At 43.0% G+C, this 6,836-nt stretch overlaps 1 protein-coding gene across 1 annotated transcript in view; it reads right to left on the bottom strand.

Annotated features, from left to right (window-relative positions):
• Ikzf3 (IKAROS family zinc finger 3) overlaps positions 1-5,317 on the bottom strand; it is a 62,961-nt gene extending 57,644 nt beyond the window's left edge. The window contains exons 1-2 of the mRNA XM_017801146.1: positions 5,268-5,317; positions 2,856-2,957 (exon numbers count right to left, since the gene is read on the bottom strand). The gene's annotated coding sequence lies outside the window, so the exon portion shown is untranslated. The remainder of the gene's footprint in view (positions 1-2,855; positions 2,958-5,267) is intronic.
• Between the last annotated feature and the right edge of the window lie 1,519 nt (positions 5,318-6,836).

Below are 6,836 nucleotides of genomic sequence, written 5' to 3' on the forward strand. Positions count from 1 at the left end.
AAGTGAATTATGATAATTATTTAGGGGCAGTATTTTGGGGGGGGTGGGACAGGGTCTTTCTGTAGCCCCAGCTGTCCTGGAGTCACTATGTAGACCTGGCTGGCCTTGAACTCACAGAGATCCACCTGCCTCTGCCTCCCGAGTGCTGGGATTAAAGGTGTACATCACCACGCCCAGCTAGGGGAAGTATTTTGACTCTTCTTTTTTCTTTTTCTTTCTGGTGCTGGGGATCAAACCTAGGACCTCGCACACACTCTACCACTTAAGAAAATCTCCACCTTGAATCTTAGTTTTCAAATGCTGCAGAGTGCTCTCTATGAAACAATCATAAATGGGTATACATGATCCAGACATGTAACAGGTCATTCTTGAGGGTACTGCCAGCCTGGAAGATTGGATAAAAACCACCATAAAGTCTGTTTAACTTGAGAAGTGGGCTATCCACCTCCCCACAAATGCCAAACGGAGCCCTCCAGGCAAAGCAGCTGATGTACTTCACACTCAAGCCATGCAGAACTGGCTTTACGATGATCAGGATATTCACCTGCAGAATATATCCATTACCAGTTCCTAGTAATTGTCAACATTAAGAACATACATGTTGACTATGGTATGGTAAAGTCAGTGCAGCCACAGAGAAAATGAGAATGTGGATTGTAAGAAAGAAATTATTTACCTGCATTATATTGTCATGAAAGGTATAGCAGGAAGGCCAAGGCAGGAGGCAGAGGAGAGGAGTGAGGGAAGGGCTTCGGCTAGACCTTTATTGGGGTTTCTGTGGGAAAGGCAAGGCAGGACAGGGTAAGACGTTTAGGGTAGACTAGTTTGAATAGTCTTGTTGGCTTGGGGGGCATAGGACTGGTCTCTGGTTGTCTAGTACTAGGATTTAGGGCTTGGAATATGGGATGAAGATAGGTAGGTAATTGTGGGTATAAATTTAGGATTGGTTGGCTTGCATATGAAAAGCAGGCTCCCAGTCAAGACTGCTGCTATCTTAAGACTTGCCTAGCCCTGAGAGGAGCAATCTCTCCCTGGGTCTGCAAGACCCCCAAATGCTGGAGCATCAAAAATGCAGAAAATGGATCTGGAGAGATGGCTCAGCAGTTAAAAGCACTGGCTGCCCTTGTAGAGGACCTGGGTTCAGTTCCCAGCACTCACATGGCAGCTAACAAACACCTGCAACTCCAGTTTCAGGGGATCCGACACCCTCTTCTAGCTTCCATAGGCACCTACACACACACACACACACACACACACACACACACACACACAGAGTTTTGAAAACCTTTTAAAAAGAAAAGAAACTGAATTAAAGGAAACCTTAATAAAGAGAGGAAAAAAGGCAGAGACTCAAGGGACTCATTCCCAGTAGGATGACAGGTATCAAAAAAAAAAAAAAAAAAAGGCGGGGGGATATTTACCAGTTATAATGGTGCATATGTACAATGCCAATGCTTGGGAAGCTGAGGCAAAAGGATCACAAGTTTGAGGTCACCTTGTGATACACAGTGAGACCCTGTCTCAAAAAGAAGTCAAAGCAAAATGAAATAGGAAGGTGATGAGATGGTTCAAAAAATAAAGGTGCCTGTCGCCAAGCCTGACCTGAGTTTGATCCCTAGACCCACATGGTGCAAGGAGAGAACCCACTACATAGGTTGTCCTGTGACATGCACCCACCCTTATTAAGAAGAAATAAAATTTTAAAAAGAGAATTGAGTTGTTGGGCACCCAGGTATAGCCTGAAGAACTGGAGAACTGGCTATCATGGTTGGAAAATGCCCCAAATTGTGAACATGTATTATTTCTACAATGGAAAAAGGTAAAATGAACTTGTTTCGCTTAGCTTTGTTTGAGATAGGGCCTCAGATGTTTCTTATGCTGGCCTTAAACTTGCTAAGAAACTCAGAATGGCCTCAAATTCACGATCCTCCTGCCTCAGCCTCACAAGAGCTGTGATCACAGGCATGTACCACCACACCTAGCAAACATTTTTTCCTTTTTTTCTAAACTTTTCTATTTATTTATTTTTTACTTCATGTGTATGAATGTTTCGCCTGCATATATGTAAGTACATCCATGCCATGCAGTGCCTGAGGAGGTCAGAAGAGGGCATCAAATCACCTAGAACTGGAGTTATGGATGGTTGTTAGTCACCATGTGGGTGATGGGAACCGAACCCAGGACCTCTGCAAGAGCAGCTAGTGTTCTTAACTGCTGAACTACCTCTTGAGTCCTGTGAATAAATATTTTTAAAGTGAAGTTAATATAACTCAAACACTTGAATAAGCATCTTAAATTCTCAAAATATTGGTGCTATCTGGGCCTGGTGGCACACGCTGTTAATCCCAGCACTCAGGAGGCAGAAGCAGGCAGATCTCTGTGAATCTGAGGATAGCCTGATCTACACAGTAGTTCTAGGCCAGTCGAGACTACATAGCTAGATCCTGTCTCAAAAATAAAAATTGGTATAATCATTTTATTTAATGTGTATGCGTGTATGTCTGTGTATGTATGTCACATCTGTGAGGGTGCCTACAGAGGCCAGAGAGGGCATCAGATCCCCTGGAGCTGGAGTCACAGGTGGTTATAAACTGCTCAACACAGGTACTAGGAACCAAACTCAGGCCCTCTGGGAGAGCAGTAAGTACCCTTATCTGTGGAGCCATCTCTCAGGCCACCTCAATATTGGTGTTATCTTGTAACAAACAAATACAATGTATGTGAAACAAAAACATCTGAGAAGCTTCTCACCAAACCCCCAAATACAAGTTTTTCCTGGTAAACTCATTTTTTCTTTATACTAAACTTTAACCATATCTGTAACCATTGGGTTTTAGTCTGTGTAGTATGCTTACCTCCTACATCTTCATCTTCATTGGCAGGGGCTTCTGCATTTTCTACATTTTCTGTTTCATGAGGTTTGGTTAAACTGTAATCACCTAAAACTTCTGAACTTTCTAAAAGACAAAAAATTTAAAGCATGCTGTCAACGTTAAGAGGTTTTTCTAACTATGAGCTGAGTTCAGCTTCGGTCACCTGTAGTGAAAATCAGTATTGCATATTTGATGCTTCACAATTACAGACAAGCAGCATCCTCTTCACATCTGCCCAGCAGGGGCAACCGTGAAGGCGCTTGAAGTTTAGAAGCTGTATAAGATTCACACATCCTTGCACTATATACACCTTTCTTCAATTTTTCTTTCATCTGAGTTATAATAAATTCATGCTCTATATAGACACAAATTCTTTCTTCATTGATACATTTCACAATATCCAGTAGGGCACTATTGCTATTTATGCCCAAATAAGTATTAATACTTAGGACAGACTAGTTTGAATACTCTTGGTGTGTCCAGCACTCACATGGCAACTAACAACCACCTGCAACTCCAGTTCCAGGGGATCTGACACCTTCTTTTTATGTAGTTTAAGAAATACTGAGCCTGAAAACATTTGTATTACCCAACAAAACCTATGTTAAACCTAGCTTCTTCTGTTGACATCATAGGTGTGATTCTGTGCAAAAATAATAGGCCCCAAGTTCACTTATTTATTTATTTATTTATTTATTTATTTATTTACTCATTTTTGGTGTTTTAAAACAGGATGGCGCATGCCTGTAGTCCCAGAACTTAGGAGGTAGAGGCAGGCAGATCTCTGTGAGTTCAAGGCCAGCCTGGTCTACATAGGGAGTTCCAGGACAGCTAAGGCTACAGGGAGACCCTGTCTGAGAAAGACCAAAAAAAAAACAAAACAAAAAACCCACCAGGGTCTCCCTATGTAGCCCAGTCTAGACTCACTATATAGCCCATGCTGGCCTTGAACTTAGTGAAAATCCTCCTGCCTAAGCCTAACGGCAGGGGTCAGTGAACTATGGCCAAAGGGCCAAGTTTGACCACACCTGCCTTATAGAGGTCCAGGAGGCAAGAATGGTTTCTATACTTTCAAAGGTTAGTAAAAACAACAAAGGATATAGAAAAAGACTATATGAGGACCGAAAAATCAAAGGAATTTACTTTCTGGCCCTTTACCAAAAAAAGTTTCCTGACACTGATCTAAAGTGAAGCTTAAATCATTCAAATTCAAGCTACTGTATCAATGAACAACCTGTCTTTATCAAAACCAATTCTATGGTTGCTGGGTGCACACCTTTAATCCCAGAACTCCGAGGCAGAGGCAGGCCACTCTCTGTGAGATTGAGGCCAGCCTGGTCTACATATTGAGTTTCAGGTCAGCTGGGGCTACAGGGAGACCCTATCTTAAAAAACAAAAACAAAAACAAAACAAAAAAACCCAAATTAAAAAAAAAAATGAAGCCGGGTGTGGTGGCGCACGCCTGTAGTCCCAGCACTTGGGAGGTAGAGGCAGGCAGATCTCTGTGAGTTCAAGGCCAGCCTGGTCTACATAGTGTACATAGTGTAGTTCCAGGCCAGCTGGGGCTACAGGGAGACCCTGCTTCAAACAAACAAACAAACAAACAAACAAAAAACAAAAAGAAAAGAAAAAAAGAAAACTAATTACTTGGAAAAATCAAACAAACAAAAATCCAATGATCAATATCAGCTGGAATGTAGTTTAGCCCTATGATGCTAAAGCATTTGTGTGTTTGTTTGTGTGTGTATGTGTGTGTGTGAGTGGGGTATGTATATGTGGAGTGTGTTTGGGGGGTATGTATGTATGGTACATGTGTGTGGTGTGTATGCATTTATGTGTGTGTTCAGTATGTGTGTGGTGTGTGTGTATGTGTGTGAGTTGGGTGTGCGTGGTATATGCATGTGTGATCTGTGCAGGTGTGGTGTGTGTGTGTGTGTGTGTGTGTGTGTGCATCTGGTGTAGCATGTGCACTCATCGTGGCTGCATATTGTGCAGAGGTCAGAGAGCAGCTCTAGGTGGCTTCCTCCATTGCTCTTCACTTTAATTTTTGAGACAGGGTCTCCCACTGAACCTTGAGTTCACCAACCAGTGAGCCCCAGGGATCCACCTGCCTCTGTCTCTCAGTGCTGAGGTTACAGGTGGGTGCTGCCACACTTGGCTATTATGCAAATGCTGGAGATCCAAATTCAGGTCCTTGTGTGCAAGCACTGAGCCATCTCCCCAGCCCCCACTAAAGCATTTTTATGATGTAAATGAATGAGTTGTGTTATCAGCAAGAGGAGCCATGTTAAAATGTTTCCGTAGCATTTTTACTGAATCCAGAGTACGGCACTCCTCTTTCTTTAGTACTGTCAGTAAAGGCATGTTTGTGGAGAGGAAAGACCCAATGTTACCTGTGGGCAGAGGCTGCTCCTGAGGGCTTTTCAGTTCCACATTTGATTGTATGTCTGAAAAAAAGGCAGTTAAAAGTATTAGCTACATGGGTCACATTTCTATAGATCTGAGCACCCCAAACTTAATGAGGATATCACTTTGCAAAATCTAGCTGCAAAATCTAGGTGCTTAAGGAGAAGGAAAGGAATTGGGATCATCCATGCAGCACTGTTACTCTTAGAACTTTCTGCCAGAGATCTACTTATATAAGGAACAATGAGGAAGAAGTGAGTTACCATATGAAGAATGTCAGATGGCCTTTACTCTTTTCCATATATATACACACACATATGTATGTGTGTGTGTGTGTGTGTGTGTGTGTGTGTGTATAAAATTCTGCTGACCAGTGCTGTAGAATGAAGTACAAGTTATTCAAACCCAAGCTATATTGTTCAGCATTTGTCTTTATCAAAACCAATCAGTTAAAAAAATCAAACAAAACCTCAATGATCACCATTAGAGTTTATGTGCTCTATAGGCTCTCTTTGAGAGAGATGGGAGGGAGAGAAGGAAAGAGGAAGAGAAGGAAGAAGGTAGAGAGAGGGACAGAGACATGCCCTTGCTATGTGGTCCAGGCTGACCTTGAACTCATTATCCTCTTGTCTCAGAACCCTAACAAGCTGGGATTGCAGGCATATGCTATCATGCCCAGCCTCCTCCTAGAACATTTTCAAACACAGAAAAGGAAGCAGGGCATGGCGGTGCACAGCTGTAATCCCAGCAATTAGGAGGCTGGTGCAGGTGGATTGCTAAATTGGAGGACAGCTTGGGGTATGTGGTCGCCAGCTGTGGCTGCTCTCCTCCGGCTATGGCCACTCTCCTGCTAAGTTCCTCCGATCAGTCGTCCGGTCCAGACCCCAGGGCTGGTGAGGAGACTGTGTCAGCAGAGCCGCATTCAGACACAGGAGACCAGGTTCAGTGACACAGGTCTGCTTTATTGCAGGAAGGCACAAGCTTATATAGGGATAGTGGTCCAATCACAGCACAGCAAGTAGGATACCTTATTAGCATAACAGGTTTAGCATCCTATCATAGTACAGCAAGTAGGATACCTTGATTCCAAGGGTGGTGATTCAGGAGTGGCCAGCTCTAGGCATCAGTCTCATGATCTGCCAATGGGAGCAAAATGTCACAAGGCATTCCTTGTGGCTCCAGCAGTCAGGCCGTTGCCTCAGGCCTGCTGTATGGCTGTCAATAAGACTTTCACTCTAGGCTCAAGCCTGTCTCCCACAGGGGTACATAGTGAGTTCCAGGCCAGACAGGGCTAAAGAGTGAGACCCTGTCAAGAAAAAAAAAAAACAAAGAAACAAACAAAAATCAAAGGAAGAGGGGGAGGGGAAAGAGGGGAAGTATTTAGTGAATGCCCATTAACCACAGACTAGTGGTTATTTTTACTTCATCACATATCATTCTCCCTATTCACCACTCTATTAATCCATCAAACTATCTTACTTTTTGGAGAAATTTCAAAAGATGTTGTAGATATCAGTATACTTCACCCCTAACATGTTAACATAAACATCACTAAA

The sequence above is a fragment of the Nannospalax galili genome, unplaced genomic scaffold (genome assembly GCF_000622305.1).
Source record: "Nannospalax galili isolate Female #2095 unplaced genomic scaffold, S.galili_v1.0 scaffold1382, whole genome shotgun sequence".
Lineage (NCBI taxonomy): Eukaryota > Metazoa > Chordata > Mammalia > Rodentia > Spalacidae > Nannospalax > Nannospalax galili.